The sequence below is a fragment of the Miscanthus floridulus genome, chromosome 14, assembly GCF_019320115.1.
Source record: "Miscanthus floridulus cultivar M001 chromosome 14, ASM1932011v1, whole genome shotgun sequence".
Lineage (NCBI taxonomy): Eukaryota > Viridiplantae > Streptophyta > Magnoliopsida > Poales > Poaceae > Miscanthus > Miscanthus floridulus.
In genome coordinates this window covers 46937499-46955322 of record NC_089593.1, presented here as the reverse complement: position 1 = coordinate 46955322, position 17824 = coordinate 46937499, and the positions used below count along the sequence as shown (strand labels likewise).

The 17824-nt window shown below is 42.2% G+C and overlaps 1 long non-coding RNA gene across 1 annotated transcript; it reads right to left on the bottom strand.

The window, feature by feature from the left end:
* Nucleotides 1-577: 577 nt before the first annotated feature.
* On the bottom strand, nt 578-4191 carry LOC136504112 (uncharacterized). The gene is made up of 2 exons (XR_010770774.1): nt 4116-4191; nt 578-1021 (listed from the first exon to the last, which is right to left on the bottom strand). It is a non-coding gene; the product is annotated as an uncharacterized lncRNA (long non-coding RNA).
* Nucleotides 4192-17824: the final 13633 nt, after the last annotated feature.

Here is a 17824-nt window from a genome sequence, read left to right as displayed (position 1 = left end):
GTAGAATGTGATTTATTTATAGTGATGTACTTTGAGATATATAGGGTTGGCTACATAGAATGTATAAGCACTAGATATGTGGTTAAGAGCCAAGGTGGAAGAAACTATGAGAGTAAGGATGATATGCAAGCACAGGAAACGAGAAAGGTGTTAGTACCCCAAAATCCTACCTTGTTTAAACCTTTGCTAACCTCATTGTTAAGCCAAATCAAGTAACTTTTTTATTCCCATCCTCCTTGGGCATTCGAGATGTTGAATGTACTTAGTAGAATGACAAAGGGACCAAGACCTGAAAACCATGGATGAAGTTGATGGACACATATAGCGAGCACCTTGGCATCCCAGATTTCAAATACCAACAGACGAAGCTAAAGGACATATGTTGGCGGTCCTTAGAGGCCAAATCCGATTGCCAAATAAGATAGAAATAAAGGAGAACTAACATGTCTACACTCACATATTCTATTTATATTAACCTATTTCCATATGTCTTGGAGAATAAGTGTTTTGTAGGACACATGTCACAATAACATAGAAAACATGCTCGAAAGTAAACAAGAAACGCATCAAAACACCATTCGACGAGTACAAAGGGGAGAAGGCCCATGAACCAGAGCAACTGATATCATTCAAGGCCTATCCCTGAGGCTTGTACCTTGGCGGATTCAAGTTCTATCTGAGCTTGCGTCTGAGATTTCTCTGATAATCAACTTCTGATTCAAGTAAGCATCTTATTTATATTGTTCTTTAGGTTCACGACTCTCTTTTGAGTGCTTTATTCTCTTCCTATGTGGAGTAGAGTATTAATCGTAAGTGTAAGCATGGTGCTTAGACTTAGGTTAATCGTGGATGCACCCTGCATTCCAGAAGGTGGTAGATCACATGAGTGACATAAGTTTTGTATAGCCTGTACTATATAGCTTCGTTGATCCTTTGTAGTACACCCCCTGTCTGTAGGCACATGTAGGACACGGTTGCGAAGGAAAGCATCCTTTGCTGGTGTCTTCTCCTAGTAATGTCCCTAGTTGAATAGAAGACATAAGCTTACCCAAGTCAGAATTAGAGAACTTTAGTTATCCTCTCTATGCTCCTATTTATTCTAACTTTGTTGCTATCCTTAGTTAAGTTAGACCATAGTTAGTCTCACACATTTCCCTATGGATATGATACTTGAAATACCTCTGGGTGAAAGCTACAGTGGTATTCATGCGCTTGTGAATTTATCTATATGCGTTAAATATACCAACAACCAACCCTAGGGCTTGACTGACCCCCTCTCTGCACCCTCTGGTGACCCCCAAGGCAGTTGCATGGTGGATCCATGCAATATTCCTCCGAAAACCGACCATACACTAATATAAATATAGGGAGAGGCTCTCCACTCACACACACCACACTTGAAGCCTCTCTCCCTCTCCACTCTTGTAATTTTGTCTTTGTAGTATTTGGAGCTAGACTAAATCTTTGTCGGAGATCTTGGACTTCTCGGAATTGTTTGGTACGACCAATATCATCAGCTCCCTTATGGCCTTGTTCTCAATCTGTCTTGTTATTCTTATGATTTGGAGCATGGTTCATTTGCTATTAGGTTAGCATATGAGTCTCTATGCTCAATCAGTTATGCAATATACGTGTTTAGGCTAGTTGATCCAAGCTACAGTGGTAGTTCATGGTACTTTTGGATTTGCCCTTGTCCTAGGCTTGGCAAACCATCAGGTCAGAGCCCTCGAGAGGACTTGGGTAGTTTTTCATATACACGGGTATTGATGGTCACTAAATGCCTATTCACCCATCAACAATGCAAATATTCCAAGAAAAAAACAACATTAAATGTAGAATTATGGTTTATTACTAATGGAATTCCACTTGTACATGAAGTTTATTTGAACACAGGAAAAATTGTCAAAATGAGCAAAAGGGACACACTAGGAGGCCCTCCAGCAAGCTAGGGCCCCATGGGTTGACATGTGGGGTCGCTTGACGCCCTATGGTGTCGCCTAATGCCCCATGGGGCCTGCCACATCACTGATCCACATGATTGGTGATGTGGCATGTCTAGGAGCACATCTACACGTTGATCTCAAGTTGGTTTGATCCAAAGGCTATCAACACAAGTCACATGGATTGGAGGGCCCATTGTCATACACCAAAGGAAGTAACCGACCTAAGTAACCAACTTTTAGACATGCAATCGCCTCCAGGAGTGTGCTCAATGTTGTAGGATGCAATGGTAGAGCATCCTACGATCAAGCACCGCCACCGCCTCTCTTAGCTACCTACAAGTACCGCCCTAGCTCCTAGGTGCTATAAATTTTAGTGATCACCTTAGTTGTAATCATCTTAAGCTTCATTCATCTCTAGAGTCCATTTGAGTTCGAGTTAGTCCAAGTAGTCACTAGTAGTTAGGCTAGTTGACGAGATTCTAACATATGGGTATGTTAAGCCTCAGGATCAAGGGTTCCTAACCGACGGACCCCCTGACCGATCCCTCCAGGATCACCCAGGGGCTCAGGGGCTATACCCATCAAATACACTCATGCACACCCTAAGGTCAAGGGATCAGGCTGAGCCCAAGCAAGCCCGTCGCCTTTGCTCGATGCTCGGGGGCTCACCCAAGCCTAGGGCTCCTGATCGATAGGGGCCTAGACTCGATCCTTAGAATCCTCCTGGCCTTAGGTGCCAGCTAAGGCCAGGGCACAAGAAGACACGCCCCAAACCACCAAGGCTCGAGGGCTCCCTAGCACTGTCCCTTGGGCATGGCTCTGCCAACCGCTCCCCCAATAGGGTCACGCACAGAGCATGACACAAGAAGGCAAGTCCTTCCGTAGCCTCCAAAGGCTCAGGGCCTCTTGAGCCCACATGTCAGTACCTCAAGCCGGCCTCCTTCGCTACCAAGAAGTCTTTAAAAGGGGCACCTGAGGGAGACCGGTCTAAGCCAACATAGCTTGACACTCAGTGTGTTAGAATAGAGTAGTCGGATAGCGCCCAGGGCTTCTTCGGCTCCACGACTCTACCACGGTCCATAGAACATCCCTGCAAGACTCTCCTAGACTCTAGCACATGTAGACCATAGGCTGAACCCCCCAAAACACCATGTACCGACCTATCTAGGTATATAAGGGATAGGTCGGATCCTAGAGGGGGAAGGACAATCTGAGATAGATCATTCCATTCCTCAGCGATCCGCTCCTGCTCAGCATCGAGAGCAGAGCAACCTAGAGAGGGGTACCGAAAGCTCCTCCCTTGCTCCCATCGTCTTCCTCCTCTCCGACGAGGAAAAGGCTTCACCGGCGACGAGGGAACCTCAGGATTAGCACCGAGCTCTCCCCTACCAAATCTCTCTTTCTCCTTTACACTCTATTGTAACCCCCTGATTTTGGGTGCTCTTGAGTATAAGGATCATCAGCTGCTGGACATAAGGCATCGGTCATCCTGAACTAGAATAAACCATTGCGTCCCCTCCGTGATTATTATGTTCTTGAGTCCATTGTTGGCGATTATTACGCCTTACAGCTATAAATCTGCAAGTGCACGTATATCGTCGTAGCTTTTACCTAGGAGTATTCCAAGGTATCAATTTCCACGAGAAACATGAAGTATAGTCATCCTGAACTAGTTCATATGGGGGTAGTGATGGTAAAAATAAAGATAAATAGACAGGTTGACAGAGTACTGGAATGATAGCACTAAGCTCTTCTAGATAACCAAGCAGATTAGAGTTACTAACATTGTTTACTTCAACCACCTAGGACCAGTCAACTCACAGATAGGAATGAGAAGGGGAGCGGCAAGCCCACCCCTAAGTCCTACAGAACATAACTAACATGGTGGAATACATAGGCTGGATAGGGTTGTCACCACCTGTCGGCTACCACTACTATCCGTTGAACTGATTGCAAACCAAGGTAACCACTAGTCTAGACACCACGTCTACACTATTGATTACTATCTTACTACACAGCAAAATATCTATGCAAAGTATAAACTATGCAATAGACAAGAAACAAAGCAAGGTATCTATGCAAAGTATAAACTATGCAATAGACGAGAAACCAGTAAACAACTTAAATAAATACTGAAATACTTAATTAAATAAAAGAGCTAATTTATCATACCAGAATCCGCATCCGCCAGGTACAAAATTTATAATTGGATGAAAGCACCACCCAACGGGCACCTCCTAAGGGGAAGAGTGTGATACAATGAGGTACGGGTTTACAGGTGAAGAGGGGGTCTCTATTTATAGGATGCCACTAGTGAAAACTATCCTGTCTAAGCAATTTGGTACTAAACAAAACCTCCACTCTGCACAAACATGCACCGCCATGTCTTGGCTGTGCACAAACCAAATGCCTGATGGGCTTCGAAGAGCAATGGGTCCCCATCCTTGTGCTGTGCGTCGTGCATGCTAGTGCTACTGCTGCGTGGTGAACATGTTGGGCCCCTTGCTCCATGAGTCCATGCGTAGCAAACATGCATGTGTTGCTCCTTGATCACGTGGACGTGGATGGAATTGATGCTGCAGTTCGACATTTAGGGTGCTGACATCAGCATGTATCGGTGTCCCATTTTAGTTTGCATGTATCCGTTTCATCCTACGTCCAAAAATAAGAAACTATATATTCATCTCGATTGTCTCAATAAGCTCTTTGGCATGGTGTCCTCCAATTTGGCATTTGAGAGTATTTATGATGATGATATATTTAATTTATTTCTCGTCCTATTTGTGCCAATCTTGCATGTATCCTATATAGAGTTGATTCCAGCATATTTTAGACATATATATCCTGCAAAATACTTAGAAACACCAAAACTCATGAAATTTGTTAGTATAAACCTAATTTTCTACGTTGCATTATTTAAACCAGGCAATTCTTCGTTGGTGGTTGGAAATATGTGCATAACGACCGCCAACAAGCTCCTCCACACTTAGATCTTTTCTCGTCCCGAGTAAAGTATATGAATTAAGAACAATGGATTGAGAAAGACTAAGGTGGTTTGAAACACAACTTCTCAGGATGTGAAGTTAGCATAAATGTTATTCCAAGATATTCCTCGTACATGTGGGATTTGAGGTGGCTGGCTATGATACTTGCCTTCGACGGTTGACAGATGGAACAACTTGAGTGAAGAAATGACTCCTCTCCCTTTCAAGCATGCTTGGAGTTTTTAGATAAATTTTAAAAGAGAAAACTCCTAGTTCACTATACTCCTCAAATGGTACTCTCAAATCACTTAGTGGTTTTTGTATGTCCTCACCAAGGCACTTTTTCAAATGTCTTCTCATCCTACTTCTAATAGCTTATATGGAGCTTTGGGTAGGATAAAGAGTAGTATACTTGTACTGCATATATTGTAAACTCAAAGCTTGGGTCCAAGGAGTAAAATTTCATACTCTTAGATCAAGATGTGCATGTGTGTGAAACATGACAATGATACTCCTTACCAAATATGACCTCTCTCTCATTATTATATTGTGAGAACATGGTTATCTTTTCTCTCTTTTTCTTATGCATGAGCCCACATGTGCTCATACGGATTTCTATACTTGAAATCTAGGATGCCAAGGTGCTCGCTATATGAACCATTGAGGAGATGTGAAGCTAGGGGTTTTAGAATTTTGCTCAAAATAAAATTCTCCAAGCAATACTCAATTAAGAAGAGAATAAATACTTCTATCTTGCCATATCACATCTCACAACAACTTAGGTCAAATCTTCCTAATTGATATTTGTCCCACAAGAATTGAGTACTAATCAAGGAATAATACTTATGCAAGCCAATCATATGAGAAACAAAGTTGTGCTCAAGGGACTTTGTGTGTGTTTCATTATATTAATAGGATTTCTCAAGATTGGTTCTTTATATTATTTGCAAGATTTTAAAGATTAGACATGAAAAATCAAAAGGCAGAGAGTTGAAGGGTGCAAAATGCTCATGCACATATATGTCTTGTCACTTTGATGTTTGTAGGCATTCCGCGAGAGCCCCAATCTTGCACTAATTCATCTTGTCTTTTGATTGCAACTTGTTTTCATTCTTGCAAAGCATGTCATCTCTGACTGGCTCAATGCACCAAGTCAGAGTAACAAAGGTGGCAACCAATTTTATTCAAAGCAAACTTATACAAAGTTTTATTTATTATATTTTTTGCATGAAAGTTTTAGTTTTTTACTTCTTTTTTTATCATAAAGGAGGTGTATAAGCAAAGGTCAAAGATATGAGAGGGTGAAAGCAAGTACATAGTTTTGTTGGGTTAAGAGAGGCAGTTATGTTACATCTATGAACTCAACAACATCCACTTCCTCAAGTTCAGGCATTTTAGGCTCAAGAAAGATTTTTAAACGTTGCCCATTAACCTTGAAAACATTTCCATTCTCATCTTGAAGAGTAATGGCACCAGTGAGATGTATTGATGACTATATGGCCCATCCCATTTACTTCTAAGCTTACCCCGACCAAAAAGCTTAACTCGGGAGTTAAAGAGTAATACCTTGTCTCCTGCGGTAAACTCCATAAGCTTGATTATCTTGTCATGCCATCGCTTTGTTCTTTCCTTATAGAGCTTGGAGCTATGATAAGCTCTTTCCCTCCATTCTTCTAGCTCAACAAGTTGTATTTGTCTTTTGATTCCTGCTGCTGGAAGATCCATGCGCCATTTCTTGATTGCCCAATGAGCCTTGAATTCTGACTCCATGGGGAAGTGACATGTCTTTCCATACACCAATTGATATGGTGTCATCCCTATTGGAGTTTTGTATGCTGTTCGGTAGGCCCATAGTGCATCAGGTAATTTGTCTTTCCTAGAGTTTACCCATCTCATTGACTGTCTTTTGCAAAAGGGGCTATTGTGTTCTTGCCCCTATTATGAACCCCAATTGTGATTTTACCCCCATTTTCTTCCACTTTGTGTTTTTACCTCTGCTTTTCTAAAATGAAGGTTCAGTTTACCCCTACTCCAGTGAACAGCAGGTAACAGGTGTTAAAAAAGTTAAAAGATGACAAGTTTGCCCTTCCAAATATTGTGTTTTGGCCCCCTATTTCAAAACTCAATTGTGATTTTACCCCCACTTTCTTCCACTTTGTGTTTTTACCCCTACTTTTCCAAAACGAAGGCTCCGTTTACCCCAATTCTTAACTCAGTTATCTACATCCAGATCAAAGCAATTAAAAATTAATAAAAACCCTATGAAAAAGACAAACTTACCCGTTATCTCTCGGTCGTCTCTCTCAGGGGTCGTCCCTCTCAACGCTAGCAGGCAGCGGGCGGCTGGGTGCGGCGACTGGTGGCGGTGGAAGGGTAGCATCGGGCGGGTGCGGCGAGCTGAGCGCGTGTTTGAAGTTTCTACTTGACCTCTTGTTTGTGGATGATAAGGAGTGGCAACTCTATAATTTATTCCAAGGTCAGCAAGGTACTTCCAAAACACCTTGTCAATGAAGTGGGATCCTCCATCTATTTACACCCAAATTTGGAAGAAGAGTCACAAGGACTCGAAAGCTCCTAAGATCATGTCAGCAGGGAGTCAATTGCATGCAGATCGAGACTAGCGGATTCGAATGCAGTACTGGAATCGGCTTTCTTCAAGCAGCGTCGGCAGATAATGACAAAGGCTACTATTGACGCTAGGACGAAACATGATGGACTCTACAAAAGGAGAAAGATTAGTGTCCAAGTTATCTTAAATTAGGAATGTTTTCTCTAGGGGTCAAAAATTGTGATGAGTCATGCTTAGATAGGAGTCATGCATAGGTCCTGGGTATAAATATCAAAGCCCGGCTATTGTAAAGGACACACAATCAATCAAATACAAGTTATTTACTTTTTTGGCTCTGGCCACCCCTTAGGAGAGTAGATCTCGACGAGTTCTTCAGCAAGTATGGCTACATCGATCCGATCGACCTCCACTTCTTGTCTAGTAAGTACCGTCATGGCTTATACCTCTATTCGTATGACTGCATCGATCCGGTCGACCTCCACTATGACTCTGGTATGAGTTAGTTATCGACTCTTGTCTAGTTCAAGTACGGCTGCATCGATCTGATCGACTTCCACTGCTCGAACTAGATCAAGGTTAAGTTATCGGCTCTATCTAAGGGTGGCGTTCTTTTGGATAGATTCACTAAGTTACCGATATTGCTTATTGCTTCCATTGTTTACTTAATTATAGCAATATCACTTCGCCCGATTGAGATTGATCTAGATTGGCCTTACATCTTTGTTAACCCATCGTTTGTTAATCTAAACCTGATTTAATCTGCACTTTAAACTGATGAGTTATGTTTTATCGACTGTTTTATAGTCAATCTTGATCATGCATAGCATGCGGTTAAGGTGTGTTTGATCTTGAGTAGATCTATTGGTTAGCGAAAACTATTCCATAGCCTGTTATCACAGCTTGTGTGATTCTACCTCACACCCCACTATTAGCACCGTGGAGTGGGGATCGTTATTTGGTAGATCTGTTCCTGAGAGGGCACAACCTTAACTATGCGTTATGCCTGAATCGGCTGTTTTAGCCGATATTGAGCGCTTTCATGAACGGTTCGCATCACGAGATCGTTGAAGTAGCGATAGGTTGAAAGATGTGTTAGCCCCATGATCTTATTATTGTATTATGGCCTACATGATTCTGCCTCATGCCCCACTAATATTAGTAATAAGTTAGGGTCGTCGAGTCTACTATTATTTGTACGGCCTGCATGATTCTGCCTCATGCCCCACTGGTCATAGCGATAGATGAGATCTAATATGTTTATTAGATTTATCTCTATTAAATCGTTGAATGATGATGAATTGTTTCTTTCACAAAAAAGGGGTTCGGTTACTTATAGTCATTGGCTTAGCATGAACTAATCACTGTTGATATCTTTTTGCTAGTGACCAGTATTTGTTTAAACAATGATATTCATAATGATAACCAATTCTTCTTACACAACCCCATGAGCTTTAACCGATTTATTCTTATGAATATGCTGGAATCAGCTATTTAGTCGATATCCTTTCATATCAGCTCTTAGAGCCTGCACATTCGGGACTGTCTGGCAACACCAGCATGTTCCGCCCTTAATTATTGATAAGCTTTCTCTCCTTATCAATTGTAGGGTCAAATTGACTGGCATGTCTCAGAGGAGTGCGTAGGATCGACCACCCTTGCGCTGAAGCTAGGTAGATCTTTAGCTCCATCGAGCGGACCCTTCTGGCTTGCTCATGTGTCCTTAGCACAGGACTGAAATTCCGTGTCGACATCATCACTTATCACGATCCTTGGAGTGCGAAAATGAGGAAAGATGACTTCATGGAAAAGTCGCCTGGCACTCTTGGAATCGGCTACTCTACAAGGAATGGCTTCTACCCATCTGGAGACGTAATCCACCACCACCAGTATGTACTCAAAATCTCCTAACTTGGGGAACAGTACCCATGAAGTCTATTCCCCATACATCAACGATTTCAACTTGAAGGTTATTTTGGAGGGGCATGGCATCTCTTGCGCTTATGTTTCCATGCTTTCGGCACCTTGGACATCACTTGACAAATTCTAGGGCATCTTTGTACATGGTTGGCGAAAAGAATCCACTTTGCCATACCTTTGCATGAGTTTCAGAATGCACCATAGTGTCCACCATATGGTGCTACATGACATTTCTCAAGAATCTCGGTTGCTTCGGTGATAGGGATGCAACTGCCGTAACAGTCCATCAGAACAAACTCGATAGAGGTATGGGTTATTGATGGTCCACTAACACCCTATTTTGACCATCAATATTTTACCCAAAAGCATGATAAAGTGAGGTAAAACATCATCACATGTGCTGCATTTTGTTTATAATTCACCTAGTTCTGCTTGTACTTGTAGAATTATTTAGAAGTAGGAATTATAGCAAAATTTGTGCAAAATGGTGACAAAATTGGACAAAGGGAGCAAGTGGACGTCGTAGGGGTAGGGATGAAAACGGATCGGATACGGACGGATATCACCGATATTACATTTGTTTTCATATTTCTGTCCAGATTCAGATTCGAATACGGATAGTATCAACTATGTTGGATAGGATACGATTGGATATCGACATCATAAATATGCGATTTGAGTATTCGGATACGGATATGGTATCGGATGTTGGATATCCGGACTCGGATACGAATAGATCTCAACCCCTCTAAACGGATTCGGTTTCAAATATGGTCGGAAAATATTCGTACCATTTTCATCCCTATGTAGGGGGTCTTAGGCCCACTTGGCCACGTCAGCCGGCCCCATGAGGGTGCCACCCAGGTGCCCCCTGGCCCCTGCCATGCCACTGATCTATGGGAGCTGCTCCACAAGCCTTCCTAGGTGTCCATTCAACGTCGGTTTGCATCAAGGGATGAGATGGAGTGGCCTTGGATCCATGGGTCCACCATCATACACATGGAGGCCTCCAACTAATCTTGGAACTGACCTTCTATCCAAATTTTGACATGTGCTACAGTCTACAACCGCCATTGGGAGCCAACCAACACCTGTAGGATGCAAAGGCGGTGCATCCTAGAGCCTGCCGGTGCCCCCTTGCCACCGCCCGGTGCCCTAGGTGCCCCACTAACCTCTTGGGTACCTACAAGTACCCCCATTGCCTCTCCACACTATAAATAGGGGCTGTGGTGCTCGATGGAGAAGTGCCCCATTCATTCCAAGCTCTCTAGCTTAGTAGCTTAGTAGTAGTAGTCTAGTAGTGGAGTAGAGCAAGAGCAGAGCTTCTCTCGGAGTCTAGAAGAGTCTTCTAGGTCTGGTATAGCTCCTTTGTAATTCTTCATTTCACATTTACTTTATTCAGTACTTTACTTTTAGTACTTTATTTAGTATTATTGCTTTGCTTAGTTCAAGTTCTAGTTCATTATTGTTCATCATTACAAAGCTTAGGTGCTTGTTACTTGGCATTAGTAGCATAGATTATCTTTTAATTAGTAGTCTTTCATTAGTACCAGGTTCCACCATCTGGTTAGGGTGCTTTGATCTCATTTCATTGGAGCTCGAATCAAAGTAGTAGATTTATAGATTAAGCGTGGTGCTTAGGCTATAGATTACCTGTGGATATGGCTTGGCCTCTAGATAGATTGTGATAGTTAGCAAGTGGTGACAACCTTGTCCTATCCTCTGTATTCCACCATGTTAGGTCTAGTTATTAAATCATAGGGCTCATGGCTGACCTTGTCTATTTAACTCTCCTAGTTGGTAGGAGGGTTGTGCCCTAAAGTACTAGCGCATTTCTCCTAGTCATTTGTTTACCCTTTGTTACTGAAAGATAAACTGCTTGCTCTCCCACCTAGCTGTCTTACTTCTAGTGTAGCTTGCTTAGTAGTTTGCTAGTAGTTCACCCAAAACACCATTATCGTTCAACCACTTAGGATACACTTAGGCTTTCCTTTAGCAATCCTAACTATAAATATAAATTTAGCCTTTCGCCTTATGGGAAAAAATAAATTTGACACTCGGTACTCACCGAGCGAAGTGCTACGCGATAGTTCTATGTGCTTGCGGAATCCCTCCACTAGTCGTTAAAAAGTATCAACACTGGGTCATCCCACAAGTGACAACGGCTATCACATAGGAGGTTCTTCTTGTCTTCTCTAGGTGGGATATAACCAGCAGCCATGAAGTTTACAATGTTAGCGTACCAAGGGTCTAATATTGTTACCTTAAGGAGAGTGTCATCTCATAGGTAGTCATCAATGGGCAGCAACGAATCTCCTTTTACTTGTGGTCATGATAAGTGATTGGCCACCGAGTTCTCTACTCCTTTCTTATCTCGAATTTCAATGTCGAACTCTTGGAGTAGTAGTACCCAGTGGATAAGCCTTGGCATTGCATCCTTCTTGGTGAGGCGATACTTGAGAGCAGCATGATCTGTATACAAAATTACCTTTCCCCCCACTAGATAGGATCAGACCTTGTCAATAGCAAACACCACTGCCAAAAATTCCTTTCGGTGGTTGCGTAGTTTAGCTGAGGGCCTAGTCAGTGTTTTACTTGCTTAGGCTATGGCATGATGCCTTCGATCCTTTGATTGGCCCAAAATAGCTCCTACAGCAAAGTCGCTCGCATCACACATGATCTCAAAGGGAAGATTCCAGTCAGGTGGTTGTATGATGGGTGCATAAATGAGTGCTTGCTTGAGAGTGTAAAAGGATGCATAGCACTCTTCATCGAAAATGAAGGGGGTTTGCTTGGCAAGGTGGTTGGTGAGAGGTTAGGCTATATGAGAGAAGTTTTTGATGAAATGTCGATAGAACCCGGCATGCCCAAGGAAACTACGAATCCCCTTAACACTTGTGGGAGGTGGAAGTTGCTCCATTACTTCAATTTTGCTCTATCCACCTCAATCTTGTGTTCAGATATTCGGTGTCCAAGAACTATTCCTTCCTGCACCATGAAGTGGAACTTCTCCCAATTTAGGACAAGATGCTTCTCCTCACACCTTTGTAGAACCCTATCTAGATTCTTTAGGCATTCGGTGAAGGTCTTTCAATAGATAGAGAAGTAATCCATGAACACTTCCATGATGTTTTTTATCATATTAGAGAAGATAGACATCATGCAATGTTGGAAGGAAGCGGGTGCATTACATAACCCAAAGGACATTCGCTGATAAGCGTATGTACCTGTATGGGCATGTAAATGTTGTCTTACTCTGGTCATCAGGATGGATTAGAATTTGGTGGTAACCTAGAGTAACCATCGAGGAAGCAAAAGAAGGAATGTTTGGCTAGTCATTCAAGCATCTCATCGATGAAGGGAAGGGGGAAGTGATCCTTTTTGGTGGCTTTGTTAAGTTTGTGATAGTCAATGCACATACACCACTCGGTCATAGTACATTGAGGAATAAGCTCATTCTTCTCATTACGTATGACCGTCATTCCTCCCTTCTTTCGAACAACTTGAACAGGACTAACCCATTCACTACATGGCACTGGGTAAATGATCCTAGCATGCAATAGCTTGAGGACTTCCTTCTTTACTACTTCTCTCATGGCATTATTTAGCCATCGTTGTGGTTCTCTTGATGGCATGGAATTGGGATCGATGGGGATTCGATGAGTGTAGAGTGCAGGATTAATCCCTTTTAAATCTTGAAGTGAATACCCCAAGATAGATCGATGTGACTCTAGAATAGTGAGAAGTTGTTGAGTTTCTACATCAGAGAGCTTATCACTAATGATAACTAGGAGTCCCCCGATTTCCATGGGAGAAAGCATACTTTAGGCCAAGAGGAAGTGGCTTAAGCTAGATAGGAGAAGGTTGAGGAATTTTAGAATTTTTAGCTTAATAGGAGGATTAGAGTCTTCTTCCTCACTAAAATGCTTAGATTCCTCCACGAAGCTTGGTTGGGCCATGTCCACTAGAGTGGTCAACATAACCACCTCTATTGGATCTAGTTCAGGCATAGATTCTACTCGTGTGTTAAGTGATTGTGAAAAAGACACGGGTGGATATTCCTTGCCTATCTTGAGCTCCAACCGCTCATTTCTTGGTACTTTAAAAAAAAATCATGATTGGCCTTCCAATGATGATGGGATGAGTGGAAACTTTTGGAAGGTCAAAGACATGGAAATCTAAGAAAATTTTAGGATCATCTATGTTGACGGCTATAGCTCGAAGAACTCCAAGACAATCAAGAATTTGACCAGAGTGGAGTTTGAGATGCTTTGGTGAGTTAGAAAGATGCTCCTTTTAACATTGATCTTGGATTAGGAAATGAGAGATGATGTTGATCCTAGGGCTAGGATCATAAGCATATTCACCGTTTATGCCCACAACTTGTAAATTCCCCTGACCTGAGTGGGCAATTTAATGACATCTACTAAGGCTTCCACCTCATCCAACCATTTTTGACTCATGATGGTAGAAAGGTGTTCAATATGTTTCATCTGTTGCTATTGCTCTTTGTGATCAGGTTTATAAATTTCATGGCACCCATGCCTTGAGTGCTCCTCTATCGGGTGTTTCGATGCATTCCCATAATCTTGAAATAACTCATTGTAACACTCATAGGGAAGAGCACATGGGGGATCAAAGGAGTCTAGGTTGTGCTAAAGGATGGGTTCTGAGAACGTGTCAAAGGTGGGTGTTGAAGGAGAGTCAATAGATTTGGATTCTAAAGGCGTCAACTCTTCTTCTATGGGCTCATTCGGGCGCTTCATTAGGGAGCTCATCATATATCCTAGTGTAAGGAGTGTTCTCAAGGATTTTATTAAGGGCTATCCTCCCTTCACATGGGGTTAAATGGGCAAAAGAGCCCCTAGATGAACAATCCAAAAATTTAGCAGATTTGGAATTGAGACCCAGAGAGAAATGTTGCAAAAGAATAGGTTCTTGGATCCCAAGTTTCGGACTAGAAGCTACAAGTTTGGTAAAGGATGCCCAAGAAGCTAAAAGGTCCTAAATGGCTAGAGGGGGTGAATAGACTATACAAAATTCTCTTTAAATACACTAGAGTAAGTGGTTAGTAACCTAAATGGAGAAATGCAATTTGCTCTAGCTCTACAAGGGTTGCAAGCCACCTATACCAACAATTCTAGTTGCTATAATCTCTAAGCACACACAAGCACTATGTCACTACTCTCTAAGCTAGTGACCTCTCAAAGACTAACTAAAGAGCCTCACTAACCAAACTAACAAGCCCTCAAGACTAGCTACACTAAAGAGCTTGACTAGGCAAGAAAGTAATCAATGTAAATACAAGAGAGTGAGTAGGATGATTATAATGCCATGGCAAGGGATGATGAACCAATCAAAGAATACTAAAGGAGTCACTAGGAGAATTCCGATCACAATAGACACAAGAATTTTTCTCCCGAGGTTCACATGCTTGCCAGCATGCTAGTTCCTGTTGTGTTGACCAACACTTGGTGGTTCGGATGGCTAATAGGTATCACACACCTAGCCAACACTTTGTGCACCACAAGAACACAACCACAAGTGAGGTAACTCAATGACACGATCAATCAACTAGAGTTACCTTTCGGTGCTCCACCGGGGAAGGCACAAGACCCCTCATCATAATCACTAGGAGATGGCCATGAACAATCACTAACTTGTGCCAATGCTCCTCTACTGCTCCAAGCCATCTAGGTGGTAGCAACCACCAAGAGTAACAAGAATTCCGCGGCCACAATGATCCCCAAGTGCCACTAGATGCAATCACTCAAGCAAATGCACTAGGAATAACTCCCAATCTCACTATGATGATGAATCAGTGATGGAGATGAGTGGGAGGTGTTTGCTTAGGCTCACAAGGATGTCAAGTATGTCAAAGTGCCAAGGGAGTGAGCCCCAAGCCGGCTGAAATCTATTTATAGAGCCCCCTTGGTTCAAAGAGCCGTTGGCTGCCCACAAGCTTGACTGGACGTGCTGACCGGACACTGCCCTATGTTCGATCAGCCGAGTCTAGTTGCCCGATGCCTGCCATGCATCCCTCCATTCAACATCGCGCATCAATCTCCAACGGTCGCCTGTTAGTGTTAAGTCATGACCAGATGTACTGCTCAAATGACCAGACGCACCAACACGTCGAGTCTGGTCAAGAACAGGAACTACACTGAGAGGTTTTTTAGTGTCCGGACATGTCTGGTCAACGATGACCTAACATGCTCGATGTTCGGTCCTCACCCACTCATCTCTACACGCATCGCACAGCCATGACTGGACACACCCCCTATGCATCCGGTCTGACCATGCCACCAATGTCTAATCGTGAAGCCACGCTGCACCCTCTCTGGACCGAGTGGCCGAACGCTAGCCATAGAGTTCAATCACTACTCCTCACAGGGTCTGGGCCTAGACCAACAACTCCTTTTCTTTCTCTAACTCCTCAAAAACTTCACCCTTGCTTCCAAGTTGCTAACCACAAAAGTGTAGAACTTGTGTGCACGTGTGTTAGTATTTTTCAAAGCATTTTTCAAGGGTTAATTGTTAGCACACTAGGTCCCTAATGCATATGCAAGAATCATGTCACCTAGTGGCACTCGATAACCGCTTAGCCAAATATTTCCCCTCTTTATAGTACGGCTATCGATCCTAAACACACTCACACCCTCTATGGTGTCTTGAGTGCTAGAACAAAAACCTATTTGATACCCGTGCCTTGATCAACACCTGGTTTTTGTTTTTCTCTTTCTTCTTTTCAAAGTTGGAGCTTGACCATCATCATCACATGTCCATCTTCATCTCCATGGACTTCATCACCATGCTCCATCACTTGACATGTACCAACCTTTCTCACATAACACTCATGACAAAGGTTAGTACCTAAGTTTCATCAATTAGCCAAAACCAAACTAGGGCTTTCAATCTCCTCCTTTTTGGTAATTGATGATATCCTTTTCATAAAGATATTCAATGAAATCTTTTAGGATTCATGTTGTTTGCCCAAACATTTTACCATGTGTAAAGGATATGGACAAGTTTTGTAAACCCAAATTGGTAGCATTAGCTCCCCCTACATATGTGCTAAGTGTTTGGATTTGAAAGCTTGCACATATGCATAGATAGAAAGTGTGGGAGAGTAATGACTATCAAATAATGCTAAGGTGTAAAGAATGGACCTTTGAAGCGTGGTACCAATTGGAGTTACCATTTAAACACCATCCTTAGCACCATGGTTAGCTAGATACCACTTGAAATCACTTGAAAAGACAAAGAAATAGATACCTCATGAGATCAACATTATAAGCAAGGCTCTAGGACCACTTGTAAAAGTGCAAGGTACATCTAACTATCATCCTATGCATGCTAGTTTTTCATTTCATCAATCAATCCTACAACTAGCATACACCACACAAGCATGGATATAGAATTAAAACACTTATGCTATGCAAGCAAACATATGTAATGCACATTAAAATGCAACATACAAGTTTATGAGCTTGCTCCCCCTACTTGTGTGCTTCAAATTTTAATTGATCCCCTTCCTTTCTCCTATCTTATCTTTGTGTTTCTCTCCCCCTATCTTTGTGAATAACTTCTCCCCCTTTGACATTAATTACCACAAAAGGTGAGCTCAAATTTTAGATAGGTGAGGTGAAACCATGTTATGTGAGGATCATTTTCCCAAATTTGGTTCAATCTAGAACACTTGCCAAAGATATTTGACCTGGTTTGATCCAAGGACAAGCTTCTTCGCACCTCGTTTCAAGGGTTATCTTGACCATGTTGAGTTAAACACTTATAGCTCATTTTCTAGATTAAACACTAGGTTCACAAACCCACAAACATATCATATGCTACCACTAGATCATTTCAAACATAGAAGCAATAGTGGTACCATAAAAGCATCAAATCCATTTGATTTTCATGAATGAGCCTAGAACATGTGAGGAATGACTAGATGCACTAAACAAGTCCCTAGTAATGGATGAATGACATGTCAACCAATTTTTCCTTGCTTTGCTCGAAGGAGAGGCATGTTATATAATGGGGGTGCATTAACACATACTTGAGAAGTCAAGTATGTTCAATTCATTCCTTAGCTTGCAAAACCTCTTCGCATCAAGTGGCTTGGTGAAAATATCGACAAGTTGATCATCGGTGCCCACACTCTCAATGCAAATATCCCCTTTTTGTTGATGATCTCTTATGAAATGATGACATACATCTATAAGCTTTGTTCTTGAATGTTGAACCGGGTTGTTGGTGAGCTTCACGACTAGTCCCATTGTCACATAGCAATGGAACTTGTTTGAAAGTGCTACTACTATTTTGCTTCTTTGATGACCAAGATACAAGTGTGCCTAATGTGCTCTTCCTCTCAACCTTGCATCCCACATAATTGGAGTGTGAATATCCAA